The sequence below is a fragment of the Oryx dammah genome, unplaced genomic scaffold (assembly GCF_014754425.2).
Source record: "Oryx dammah isolate SB20612 unplaced genomic scaffold, SCBI_Odam_1.1 HiC_scaffold_19, whole genome shotgun sequence".
In the NCBI taxonomy this organism is placed as follows: domain Eukaryota; kingdom Metazoa; phylum Chordata; class Mammalia; order Artiodactyla; family Bovidae; genus Oryx; species Oryx dammah.
The window spans coordinates 45,225,847-45,240,066 of NW_024070203.1; the positions used below are offsets into that span (position 1 = coordinate 45,225,847).

The following is a 14,220-nucleotide window of genomic DNA, read 5'->3' on the forward strand; positions in this document are numbered from 1 at the left end:
GACAGATGAGCCTGGCGGTTTATGGTTGATAGGGTTGCAAAAGTCGGACACAACTGAAGCAACTTAGCACACACACGAAGTTTTTGCAGTAATTCTCTGGGCTATATGAGTTAGGAGAATTTCAAGATGAGGAGAAGCATTGAAACATTTTAGATCCCCAAGGTTCCTATGTTAAAGATCCTCTTCCCATCTCCTAGAAGGCGGGGCTTCTATGTCGAGCTTGATATTAATATTATACTGAGCTCATTTTAATGAGGCTCAAATAGCAGACACAGGACCCTGATGAATTTCCTTTTTCCTTCCTTTTTTTCCCATGTCACTACTGCAAACCATGAGGACAGTATCTTGAAAAGTCAAACTTGGTGTCTAATATTCATGATGACATGATACCATGAATACCAGAGAAGAGTAGGACTTCCCTGGTGGCTCAGACAGCAAAGAATCTGCTTGCAATGCAGGAGATGTGGGTTCAATCCCTGGGTTGGGAAGATCCCCTGGAGAAGGGAAAGGCTACCAACTCCAGTATTCTTGCCTGGAGAATCCCATGGATAGAGGAGCCCAGTGGGCTACAGTCCATGGAGTCGCGGAGTTACACACAACTGAGCAACTAAGCACCAACATGTGTGCATGCTAAGTCACTTCAGTCATGTTCATCAGATCTCACTTCTGGTACAAATGAAGCATTAGAAAATCATGCGTGGGATTGTCCTGAGAAATAATGTCTGTCAAAATTCCCCTGGGATTAATTAACAGTTGGGAACGATGGATTAAAGTGGTATTTAACAACTGCCATGCTGAATGCACATGTATATGGAATCTAGAAAAATGGCACAAATGAACCTATTTGCAGGGCAGGAATAGAGACACAGACCTAGAGAACCAACATACTGGGGGGATGCTGAAGATTTGGGAGATTGGGATTACGTCTGTACACTGCCATGTGTAAGATAGATACCTAGTGCGGAGCTGCTGTATAGCATAGGGAGCTCAGCTCAGTGATGGCCTAGAGAAATGGGATGGAGGGCTGAGTGAGAGGGAGGTCCAAGAGAGAGGGGATGTATGTATACATCTAGCTAACTCACTCTGTTGTACAGCAGAAACTAACACATTTAATGCAACTATGTGCTTTGCTCAGTTGCTCAGTTGTGTCCAACTCTTTGTGACCTGATGGACTGCAGCCCACCAGGCTCCTCTGTCCATGGGATTCTCCAGGCAAGAATACTGGAGTGGGTTGCCATGCCCTTCTCCAGGGGAATCTTCCCAACCTAGGGAATCAAACCCAGGTCTCCCTCATTGCAGGCAGATTCTTTATCATCTGAGCCACCAGGGAAGCCCATGAATACTGGAGTGGGTAGCCTATCCCTTCTCCAGGGGATCTTTCGGACCCAGGAACTGAATCCCAGTCTCCTGCACTGCAGGCAAATTCTTTACCAGCTGAGCTACCAGGGAAGCCCCCCAAGAGCAACTATATCCCAATTTAAAAGAAAAATAGAATAAAATAAGAACTGTGTCCAAATAAGTAAAGTCAGTACAAATTATGAGAGACCTTGTTTTACTAAATTCTCACGATTTCAAACTTTTGCTGAAAGTCCTCCCCCACTTTCCACGGGATGCTTCTCACACTAACATCCGGGGACCCCAGCAGCATCACCTGCCGGTGGCCCCAGGGTACAGTGTAGCCTATGACAACCAGGCTGCTGCAGATTCTGGTCCTCCCATCTCCACCAAGGCTCTGGAGTGGCAGACTTACTCACCCTCCCTCATTATTTGTTTACTGAGCCCAAGGTGGGATTCTCGGCCAACTGGCGGCACAAGGGGGAAAAGAACCATGGTGTCTTAAGTGCATTAAATCTTCATATTAGACCTCTGGCTTGGTAAACCCTTCTGCCGATTTTGTTCTCTTTTTTCCCAAGCATGACAAACAAGTGGTTTTTCTTTTTCACTTTAATGATTCTTTAGACAAAAAGGAGTCATTTAGGGCTTTCACCAAGGCTGATAGGTGTTTCTGTTTAATGAGGTTTTTATTATACTGTATTGGCTTCCCTGAAAAGAAATTACAAGCAGCAAACAGATGATAATAGAACAAGGCTGGAAGAAACAATAACCAAGAGAGGGAAAAATTAGTGTGGCAGCAGATGCACGCGTTGTACTCAGGGATTAAATGCCACTTCTATTCTCCCTTGGCCACCCTTGTACTAGTAATAATGTGGATGTGGGCACTTAGGTGCCGGTTACATGTGTGCAAAAGATATGGATATAGATATAGACTCAGCTGAACTGCCAAATGTGGAGGAAGAAGGGTGGCGAGCTCAGTCTAGACAAAGATGAGTGAAGCTCAGAGTACGGGTTTACAAGGGCTGGTCGGTTACCATGGAAACTAATTGGAGCTAATAAGTAAAGGGACATTTTAACTGTGGGAACAGAAGAGGAGGGGCAATTTTTCAATATCATCGTTACCTACAATTAGTCTATCATTTTAGGAGTGGCCCTACTTCACTCTTATGATGACGCTATACCCTCTGCATACAACCTCTCCCTGAATTAACATGACATTCAAAAGCCGAATATCTTAGAACGTGTCATATTTTAGGTTTCGATCTTTCAAGACAGAATCAATTTCACTTTTTTTTTTCCCCCTTAAAAAATAAACTGTTTGCAGATGGCAAGGGGGAAGGAAAGGAGGTAATGGAAAATTCTTAACTTTTAAACTGACACTGCTGAGCACTGGAGCTGGTTACAGAGACAAGGGGAGCCCGGATCTTAGCCTGCAGCACCAGCTTCAGGCCTTTGTTTGAGTTGATTTTCCCTAACAAAAGCATTTCAGAACATCCAGCCCAAAATGTGTCGTGTGGGCTCCTTTTACAATCCTTTTGAAAGGTAATGTTTACAGACACAGAACAGGGCAAGAATTAAGATCATAGCCAAAGGGCTGGATCTGTTGCTCCACTGGTATTTTTCATTTTAGAGCAAGTTTTAAGTAGTATAACAACTGATGCTATCCATAAAAGAGAGGCAGTGACTGAGACTTCAGGAAAAGATTGACCATGGAGAAGAGAAGAGAAATACTCAAGTTCAAAAGCTCTTTCTACAATAGTGTGGCTCAGAGCCCAGGCTCATTGGGGAAATGTCTCACAGAAGGTGTGTTACCAGCCCAAGGTGGGTAACATGTGATTCAACACCTTTACAGTTTCTTAGGTTTTACTTTTGTAACTCAATTCAGCTTAAGAGAAGGTAAACTACCTTAATAACGTCTCCAGGGTCTTCAAAATCTACGCAGTTGAAGTAATCCAGATTTCCAGACATGAGTCTGGTTGGATTAACCAAGAAAAAAAATTTTTTTAATGAAAAAAATTGCCTTGCAATAATTGGCACTATTAAAAACTTTATGGTGCCAGAGGGAAGCTTTAGCCCGGTGGGGCCACTTGCCATTGTTGAAAGTTTCAGTGTTGATTATGTATCTGGGTTTAACTGATTAGGAGTGGTGGTTTAGTGAATCTCTTGGATATGGTGAAATGGACACCTCATAATCACTTCTGGGAAGAAACTGAGCCAATGAATCAGGACTCCAACTTCTAATACTGGTTTTTGTTTGTTTTTGTTGTCTTTTTCTTCCTTCTTCCCTACAGCCCAATAACAGGAAAAATTCATTGTCTAAAAATAATGGTTCTCTAATCTTGTGCTTCAGAAAACTGTACCAGGTGTCATTTTAAAGTACATTAGTATAATATCACACAAAAAGTCCTGAAAAAAAGTTAGTCAATTTTGCTACATATTGAAATAATTCTCTTTGTATTAGATATGTATTTGTAGTCTAGATTTTCATACTTTAAGCAAGTTTAAATGGGTTTGGGGTCTTTTTTTCCCCCAGTGATCCCTCTCTCAGCTCAAAGAAATTCAAAAAGTGCAATATTTTAAATGTTGGCTTCCGCAGACAGGGAGTTACTAATATTTCAAATTCCTATTTTGTATTTCAGATTATCAAAATTCCTTAGAAGTCTGATGGAATTTTTTTAAGTTGGTATAAGATTTTAAGCGATTACTATCTCCAGATAGCTCTTTAAAAGTATTGTAACAACTATAGCCATTTTCTGCTTTAAACTGCTATCAAAGTAATTAGTTCTATAAACAGTTCAGAGAACTCAAAAAGAAAAGAAATGCACAGAAGAACAGAAGGAGGAGGTACTGAAATGGCCCCAAATTGAAAACATTTCAAAGCAAAATTGTTAATGAGCTGTTTGAGCTATATGGACATTATATGTGCAATTAACTAGAAGCCAATAAAAATAATCAATAAAAATAATCAATGACAGAGTGCAGCCCCCTGGTACCCAGCGCTTTTCACAAAGAGATGTCTGTGAAGGCGGCGAGTGATTCAAAAAAGCCACCTTTATCTATGGGCGCGCGTTCTAGTTTACACGAGTAGAAAGGAAAATGATTTTCATTGAGTGTTTCTGAAGTTCAGCCCGTGGCAAACGGTGAAGAGCTGTCTGTGGGAAGAGAGAAGTTTCTGCTCTTAGCTGCGCCCCTTCCCCCTTCCCCCTTCCTCCCAGGAATGTTGGAGGCAGCCGCGATCTCATCAAGGGAAGGTAGGAGTTTAGATTTCAAAACGTAGATGTCACATTTCAGTGTAAACGACTCCTACATGAACACTTTATCAGTATGTCAAGATGAATTTTTTATCTCCTGGCGGAGAAGAAGATGGGAGGGGGGTGGGACCTCGCTTAGAAGATTGCGCTCCCTAGCTTGGCAGGAAAAGATTTTTTTTTTTTTTTTTTTTGGCGTTTCTGTGCATCCTACGGAGGGTCCCCATCATCCCCGCGGGGCGCACAAGGAGTTGTGAAAAGTACCGCACTACTGGCCACCGGAATAATTCATCCCCTCCACCTTCTCTTTAGCGCCTCCCACTTCTCTTTTTATAGCAGTTTCTTTCTCTCGAAAAATCTCAGGTTACTTGACTGGGAGTTCTCAGACCTCCAGTTTCAGCCCTGCTCTCAGCCTCCAGTCGTTGAGAGAGAGAGACACCCAGCCCCAGCAATCGGATTGGGCAGCCCGCCTTGACACACCACTGTGCTGAGTGCTTGAAGACGTGTTTCACCAGATGGTTGGGGTTAGCGTGTGTCATCACATTCGAGTGGGGATTAGGAGTAGGGAGGCTGCCTTGCCGGAGCTGTGTGGTCTTCTCCAAGGGAGAACTGCGGGCAAGAGAACTCCTTTGCTCCGGGGAGAAGAGGAGGAATTCGTTTTCCGCAGCCACGAGAAAAGCAGTGTTTTCAGGTAAAGTAAAAGACATTGAATGCGCCTCTCTCTCTCTCAGCATACTTTTGAATGGAATGCTAGCACAGCACACTTGTCAAACCCAGTCGTTGCCCTCCTCTCAAAGCGGCTGCCGCACGGCTGACACAGCGTGGTGCTTGGCTGTCTTTACAGAACTAACTCTCCTCAAGCCTTGCTCCCGAAGGTGTAGCTAAGAAAATGTCTTTGGAAGCCTGCTTGTCCCCCACCCTTTCTTATCCCCGTTGCATATTCCAAACAGGAGCTAGACGTTGTTCAGAAGGGATGGAGAAGTCCAAGAAAGCATGTCTCTCAGCTTTCGAAATTTACCAGTCACTTTTAAACTGTTGCATTTTACCACCCAAGGGCTCAAGGTTCTTTGAAGAGTCTATTTGCTGGCAGAGATGGAAAAGCTTTCTTCCCCAATTTTTTTTGCACTGATTTGAGGTGGACCAAAGTGTATTCAAAACCATTTGGAGATGGACTCTAAACTTGGAAACTCCTTGAGGGGCTGCCTTCAGAGCAGCTGAGAGCGGCTTTAAAACCAAAATGCTTAGAGCTAGAAGGAAAGCAGAAAAGGAGGAAGTAGGAAAATGGTTTTTTAACATGGCCCTTTTGCAGCTGCAGGGGAGCAGATGGAGGTAATTCATTTGCAGATCTGTTTGTGAAAGTTTTACAAGTTACTGAAAAGTAAAGAAGCACCTCTAATGGATCGTTAAAGTCCCTACATTTATGGGTTTTTAAACAGGCTATCTGAAGTGTTAATTAAATGTAAATAGGTTTCCTAGCTTGGTTATAAACAAACTAAAAAAAAAGGGTTTTAATTACAAGTTAGTCATTGGAAATGAATGGTCATCTGATAATACAAAATGAGTTGTCATGGTATATGCGAGTAGCCATTAATGTAACCACTGTTGAAAGCATCACCAAAATTAAATTGAACTGGATGGAGCACTGCGGGGCTTAGATCTGATGCTTAAGTTGTGGTCTAACAAAGGCCTTTCAAGTTGATGCCCTGTTTTTGTACAGGGATAAAAAAAATAATTCTTTTCCATTTTTCAAGTTTGTGATCCAGCGAGGTGAATCCATGTGTTACTTCCTTTGCACCCTAACCGACTTGCCTTCCCACATCAGTGTTCAGATACCTGTGGTGCTTAAGAATTCCTGCTCCTATTGGACTTTCAAACTGAGTAGAGAAACCCAACACTGTCCTCACCCTTGGCAGGTGAGAGATTCTATGAATAATACTGTATATAAGCTATTCTGAAATAAGAGCTGTTTTGTAGGTTGAATAACAGGATTTATGGTTAATGCTCTGTGATATCTGTATTTGGGTGCAGAAAGATGCTTGAAAAAATTATATTTCAAGTCACATTGCATATATATTTTTGGCAACAAGAGAGTTTATTTTTTAATCCTCTTTGTATTTATTTTCTTTTCCATTATGGTTTATTAATCCTCTTTTTAAAAATTAAAAGAATGTGTGATCGCTGTGTCTAGTTGTTAAACAGAGTGTTCTCTGAAACTGTTTCAAAAGTCTTCTTCAGTGAAGAAACATCCTCAGAAATAACCAGGCAGTTATGAGGACTGAGTAAGATCCGATTCCCAATATTACATAACCGAAAGAGGACTAAGTTCATAAGCTGAAGTCTTTTGGAATTCCAGTCATTCCATTTTAGCTTTACAATGGAACTGGGGTTTAACAAAATAAAGACAGAAAAGCAAACTAATATCTGGAGTGGGCTCAGGATTAGGATAACAGGCACAGCCTGGAGCAGGTACAGCGCTGGCTACCAATGCCACTTTCCACGATCACAGAGATATTCCAGGAGAAAGTCAAGGCCCTTCTCACCGATAGCTCTTTCTCAGGGAGATATGGTTTGATAGCCTCTAACAAAGGCAAGTCACTGATTAGCCACCGGACGCCCCGCACCCCACCCCACCCCCACTCTCCCTGCCCACCCTCAACAAGCATAAGGTGCTAATACTATAGGCTAACCACCAAGCTGCCTGCTCAGGATTTGGGCAAAATGGGAGAATTCCCCTGTCCCCACCCAAAGTCAGTTGTCCGAAGGATTTAGGCAGGATGGAAACAAGAAAGGAAGTGGTGAGAAATAATAAATTCACACCTTGAGAAGGCAAAGTTATATGTTCCTCCCTCTAACAAGGCTAAGGTAACATGAAGTTACTTAATGAACCAAAAGGGTCTGTTTCAAGACAGTGCCCGCAGGGCAATTCCCGTTTCTTGTCAAAATCGAAATCCAGTGTTCCAGATGGAAAACATTCAGAAGCATATTGACAGTGACTCCACATACCTCTGTTTGACACTTGGTTTCTTCCTGACAGCACTTGTGCGGATAACACACGTGAAGTCCCCATCAGTGTTCTAACAGCTGTGAAAGTGTTTTGAGCACAAGATATTTCTCCCAGAGAGGTGGAAGATCCCTGGGGAGCATGAAGGGGGGAATCTCAACTTGCCCTGTGGCTGCAGCCTGTGATCCAGGCTTGCAGGAAGGTGACAAATCTGAGGCAAAAAGTGATCTGAAAGCTTGATCCATTAGCTTACAAAACCCACTTTGACAGTGTTGTGGAAAACTAAAATCCATGAATCCAGGCAGTCACTGAACTTGTGGTAGATGATGAGCGAGAGCCTTCATCAAAGAACTAAAAGGGCTCTCTCTGTGCTCTCCTCCTAAGGAAATTTATGTGACTTCAAGCAGATTGCTGTGGTCATTTCCATTGTAATAGTACAGAAGAGTGGCATGTATGACACTTTGCATTTCCTGTCTTAAGTAAATACCCATATGGGAATGGATATGGGGCTTTGTTCTTTTGTGTTTTTTTATTTCAAATGGTTTATTCTTTAGGACTCTAGAGAGCAGGAATTCTGATACTGAGTACTGAGATTTTACCAACTGTTGCCATGTGGATAAGGCCAACCAATGGGTCAGGTCAGGACATCTGGTTCTTTTTCCCCCATGCAATATTTTTGTGTGTGCAGAGAACATGTAGTAAATTTAAAGGAGTTAAAATGTTTAAGGAGCTGACTCTAAATAGATTATTATTTTTAATCATCATTATTGACTTTGAAGAAAAAGAGGCTCATGGATGAAATTAAGTCTGTAGTGATATGGCAAATTTACCTTTCCTTTAGGTTAGATCCATGCTGGGGAGAAAGATTTGAAAGAAGATATTTTATGGGAAAAGTTTGTCCTGAAATATGTTTCTCATTTAAAATATTTTCAACTCTATTTCAATATGCTGGGAAGGAAGGCTATTCGTCTGTTAGCATTTTTTTTTTTTTCTCTAATATTCCTCTCATCCCTACAGCCAAACTGCCATCAAATCCTGTGAGTCCTTCCTGTAAAGCATTACTCACATCTGGCCCACAGCTACTGCTCCAGTGCAATGATCCCCTCACACATGGGTCATTACAACAACCTCTTAACGGGTCCTCTTGCCTCCACTTCCCTCCTGTCCACCAGTTGTCGCTGAGCTTCCTTAAAAAAAAAAAAACAAAACACGGCTTCCATCAAAACATTTCTCAGCTGTGACTTACCAGATAGAATATCACTGTCCAAAGACAAAGTTTGAGTCACTGTCCACAAGATGAAGTTTGAATTTCTCAGTACGACATGCTGGCCCAACCTTTCAACTGTGGCTCGGACGGGAAAGAATCTGCGTGCAATGCAAGGAGACCTGGGCTCGATCCCCGGGTTGGGAAGATCTCCTGGAGAAGGGAATGGCTACCCACTCCAGTATTCTGGCCTAGAGAATTCCACGGACAGAGGAGCCTGGCAGGCTACAGTTCATGGGGTCGCAAAGAGTCGAAAACGACTGAGTGACTTTCACTTCACTTCACTTCCAACTGTAAATCCCTGCAGCAACAGAGGTCTACCCTTCCCTATGACTCAAGTGGCCACGTCAATGTCCCCCACTTCCTGGTCTCTTCTCTTACCTCTAACCACTCCAGTTTTCCATCTTATTGTCTGCAAAATGAGAGTTTATCATTACGTGTATTCCTTCTGGTTCTATGTTTATAAGCCTATGTGTAGGACCGCCTCAGCCTCTCTTAAGTTCAACCTCCTCCAGGAAGCCTTCTCCGACTACCATATATCCCACTGAGGTTTCCCATCGCTTGGGGCTGACCATTAACACAATTACCTTGTTTCTTTACCCTTGCCTTTTTATCACTTGACTGCTCAGGCAGGGTGAAGTATCCTAAGACAGGAACTAGTCTGGGCCACTTTGTGTCTCATTAAAAGATGTGTGTCAACTAGCTCACAGGGTAGCTCAGATATGCAAGGCACTCTTCTAATTATCCCACTTTAGAGTCGTTTGTTGGCTCTGATAGCCTCCTCTCCATTCATAAAAAAAAAAAAAAAAAAAAAAAAGGAAAAAAATGGTAAAACTTGATTGGTTGTATTTGGGAAATACAGCTTAGGAAAGATGCCACTTGTGAAATGATTTCCCCAAATTAAGCTCGGCTATTATCTGAACCACCTCCCAACCTATTTCAGTTTTCTATAACAGTGGCAGGAAATTTTGCTATGGTGTGAGATTTCAAATACGATTTAGGAAGCAGAACAGTCTTTGGGTTCAAAGAGACTTGTGTTGTAATTCAGGTACTACTTCTCACAAACTGTGTGGCTTTGAACAGATGACTTAACTGTTCAGCTCCTTCTGTAAAATGAAGAGAGGAATACATTCTTTGGGAATGTTTCGAAGAAATCTACAAAGCATCTAGCTCAGCGCATGTGCAATAAACAGGGGAGAAAGAAGGTTGGTAGATACACAAGCAGATGTAGGTCTAGGATGTGCAACTGTGTTCATCTTGGTCATGTCAATCATTCATTCTGTCTATTTAGAGTATGTCTTCTTTTACCCTTTTTCTCTGCCACCAAAGGTGGTAGTGAGTGGGGTGGAAGTTGGCGAGGAGACAGGGAGCAGGAAGAGCTGCTTTTAGCATTTAGGGGATTTGGAGCAACTGAGTTAATGGACCCATAGGGACAATGGTGACAGCTGAATACCCTTTGGAGGGAGGAGGGAGTCCTGGGTCCTGCATTAAAGGAAAATAAAGAGCAGACGCTGGGCTGCAGGGCTAGGGGAACAAAGGGCCTAGGCAGTGGACCCCAGCAGGGAGCTGAATTCACCAAAGGGTCATGTGCTTCTCTTCCTTCCCCCTGCCTCACTGTTTGGAAAGAAATAATAAATTGGCAAAACATTGTAGAGTCAGGTCAAGCCTCCAGAAGTAATTGGTAAAGCAAGATACCATTTAGATAAAGCAAGGTGCTTGGACCTTTGCTGTCCTTCACCTTTAAAGCAAATTGAACAAAAAGCTGAATGCAGTCAGCTTTAGTTCTGGCCTGTTCCTAAACTCTGCACCCACCATCAAACACTGAGTCGTCTCTCTGTACCCTTCCCCCAGAAGGGCAGTGGACCGACCGAGAAATCATCTCACAAAGCACTAAATGCCACCTAGCTTATACGTCCTAGGACCCTGGTCATTCAGTTTTCAGGATCTTGGGATAGATCAAAGAATATTCTTTGCACTCCTGATCATCTGGTCTGCACCTGCCCCAGACCAGGGAAAGGAAAGAAAATGGGAGTCCTATAAATGAAGGGCAAGGCAGGATTTCTGGAGATGTCTCTCTCTTACCAGCAGAGACTACTATGCAACTTTCAAAATGAAGCATTAACATTTACCTGGCTGAACCTCATCTCCAGCTGGAGCAGATACACTAGATGCTCAAAATATGGGATCCATGTACTACTGCACAATGTTGCAGTAAACCTTTGTTAATTAAAAAAAATGTCGCTCTACACTTGACTTTCAAAAGTCAAATCTTTTCTTATACTCTGATCTCCTTTTTACTCCACAGCCACAGATCTGTAAGAAAATATTTCTGCATATTTGAAATTGTGGATCTAAGAAACTCCTCTGAGCCATGCCACTGTTAATTAACTAGAGAGGGTGAAATCAATATTGAACAGCTATGCTGAAAAAATGAGCAGACACAATGTGTTTCTGTGTGAGAAGGTAGTGTCTGTCCAAGTTAATCTACAAATTTCAGGTAGTGATAAATTTTCACACAAGACAGTTAGATGGTTGACAGTGGGCGCAGCATTTGGCAACAAGTTAAGAGCCCTATTGGCTCTGGTTGAACATAAAATAAAGATTCAAAAGTTTATTTGGCTGATAAGCTCATGAGCAAGACTGGACACTTGTGTAAGAGAAGAACCATAGTAAGAAGAGGATTTGTTTTCATCTCATATCCAATTATGTTATAAAAGTACAATAATTGAATTTTCTCTTCCAAAGCAATTGACTCTGAAGTACACATTCATCTGCCTTCATATATTTTTGCTTTTGTTTTATTCTCTTCAGTTTTTTTACTCTCCTCAGTCTTCATTTCTGTTCTGTTGTTGTTTAGCCGCTAAGTCATGTCCGATTCTTTGTGACCCCACCAACTGCAGCAGCCAGTTTCCTCTGTTCTTCACTATCCTGAAGTTTGCTCAAATTTGTATCCATTGAGTCACTATGCAACTATCTAACTATCTCATCCTCTGCTGCCCCTTCTCCTTCTGCTTTTAATCTTTCCCAGCATCAGGGTCTTTTCCAATGAGTCAGCTTTTCGCATTGGGTAGACAAAGTATTGGAGTTTCTGCTTTAGCTTCAGTTTTTCCAATGAATATACAGGGTTGATTTCCTTTAGGATTGACTGATTTGATCGCCTTGCTGTCCAAGGGACACTCGAGAGTCTTCTCAGCACCACAGTTTGAAAGCATCAGTTCTTCAGTGCCCAGCCTTCTTTATGTTCCAACTCTCACATCTGTATATGACTACTAGAAAAACCAGAGCTTTGACTATACAGACCTTGGTCAGCAAAGTGATGTCTCTGCTTTTTAATATGCTGTCTAGGTTTGTCACAGCTCTCTATCCAAGGAGCAAGCATCTTTTCATTTCATTTCACTTCATTGTTGTTCTAGTGTTGGCATTGTCCAAATCTTCAGCTCAGCTACAAACTGTGGTTGCTAGAAAGAAGGTCTATTGCTACAATGAACTGAAACCTTGAACTAGTTTTTGTTATTACTTTGTTCTGCTTTTTCTCATCTGCAAATAGAGCTACTAATATATGCAGCTTTTCCACTTCATGGAATACATAGTAGGCCTGAAACAAATTTATTTCAAGAACTCGGGAAAATTCTCCTGTAGTCATTTCCTTGATAGAGCCTCCAAATACACCAATCTAAGCATCTCTTCATTCTTCTGACCAATAAGAGCACATTCTTAACAGACAAAATAAAAATCTGAATTTCAGGGGGTTCTGTTTATTGACCAGTTTTGTGGTATGGTGTTATAACTCATAGGCAACACCTGCTATATTAACTTAAAACTGAAGATCACACTGTTATGAGATATTAGCTCTACCAGGGTCATGATGATAACAGATGAAATGGATACAAGACTGTGCATTTCTTGGTAAGTTAACATAAGCGTACACTTGTGGTTATTAGCCTCAAACTCCTATTACTAATTTGGCTTAGCATCAAAATCACCTTTCTATAACATAACATGTCCTCTGAGTAGACTTCCTGCCAGTTTCAAGCTTCTTCCTTAACCTTCACCTGCCAGTAATCAGCCTTCCCCTGAGTAGAATATCCTAGTACACAGATATGCTTGGTGTTGCATCCATAAATCCTGGACACTTCAGCTTTTAACTTTTATCTACGAGAAGTGCATCTTCCCCCCAAAAAGGCCTCTAAAGTCATGCGCTCCTTCCTTTCTCTTGAGAGCTTTCACACTGGCAAGAAAAAAGAAACTGTTCTGGATACAGCAAATGAATAAAAGCAAGGAGCGTATAATACTTTTTTATTTCCGAAGTTTTCACATGTGTTATCCCATTCATGTCATATATGGTATCTATATTTAGTAAAAGAGACTTGAGGGACAGACTCAATATCAAACAGCTTAAACTACTCTTTGGCAGTTGATCCATTATCCTAAGAAACAGCCATAGGTAACTTCTAAATAAAACCAAAAGAACAGACTGAAAGCTGTATCCGTGTGCTAATACGTGGTGCAGGGTAAAGAATCCTCCTGCCGGTGCAGGAGATGCAGGAGACCAGGGTTCAGTCCCTGGGTCGGGAAGATCCCCTGGAGCAGGAAATGGCAACGCACTCCGGTATTCTTGCCTGGGAAATCCCACGGACAGAGGAGCCTGGGGGGATACAGTCCATGGGGTTGCAAAGAGTCAGATGCGACTGAGCGACTGAGCAACTGAGCATGTGTCCTCAACAACTTCTTGTGTATATACTTTTATCCTAGTGCTCAGAGGATTACAAAATAACATAGGATGCTATTCTTTCCCTTTAGGAATATCTAGTTTAGCTGTGAGTGGAAGACATGCTCCCCCACCCCCGCCCCGCCAAATTGTTTTAGTAGTAATGCAAAGAATTTTGTGGTCAAGTATCAATTATTACTACTAGTTAAATAAAAAGGATGTCCACAGAGCCCCCTACTGGAGGAGCTGGAACCCAAGCCAGGCAAGACTTTTCTCCGCATCATTAAGCAGATGAATCAGAGCAGTGATTCACCTCCATTCTTTGCAAAGTCTATGGAGACAATTCATTTACCCTCTTTTCCTCAGTTTTCTTCTCTGTCAAATGGAGATATGATGATCACAAAGTGTAGAAGAAGTTTCAGTGAGATAATAAAAGTAAGATATTGTACATAGCACCTAGAACTTAGTAAGAATTCAAAGAGTTGGATGCTTTTTCCAAGATGGCAGAAGGAACCACCTGAGTTAAGGCTTGGAGTTAAATTGTGCACGTTATTTGCAAGCCAAGACATTGTATTTCTGAGCCAGAGGATGTGCATAGATGCAGTTTGGGAATATATGATAAAGGGAGGTATTTGGCAGAGGAGAGGGAAGAGGAAGGAAAAAA

The 14,220-nt window shown here is 42.0% G+C and overlaps 1 protein-coding gene across 1 annotated transcript in view; it reads left to right on the forward strand.

Moving 5' to 3' along the window:
* Positions 1-4,969: 4,969 nt before the first annotated feature.
* The window catches only part of SULF1 (sulfatase 1), a 195,143-nt gene continuing 185,892 nt past the window's right edge, over positions 4,970-14,220 (forward strand). The window contains exon 1 of the mRNA XM_040261350.1: positions 4,970-5,274. The gene's annotated coding sequence lies outside the window, so the exon portion shown is untranslated. The remainder of the gene's footprint in view (positions 5,275-14,220) is intronic.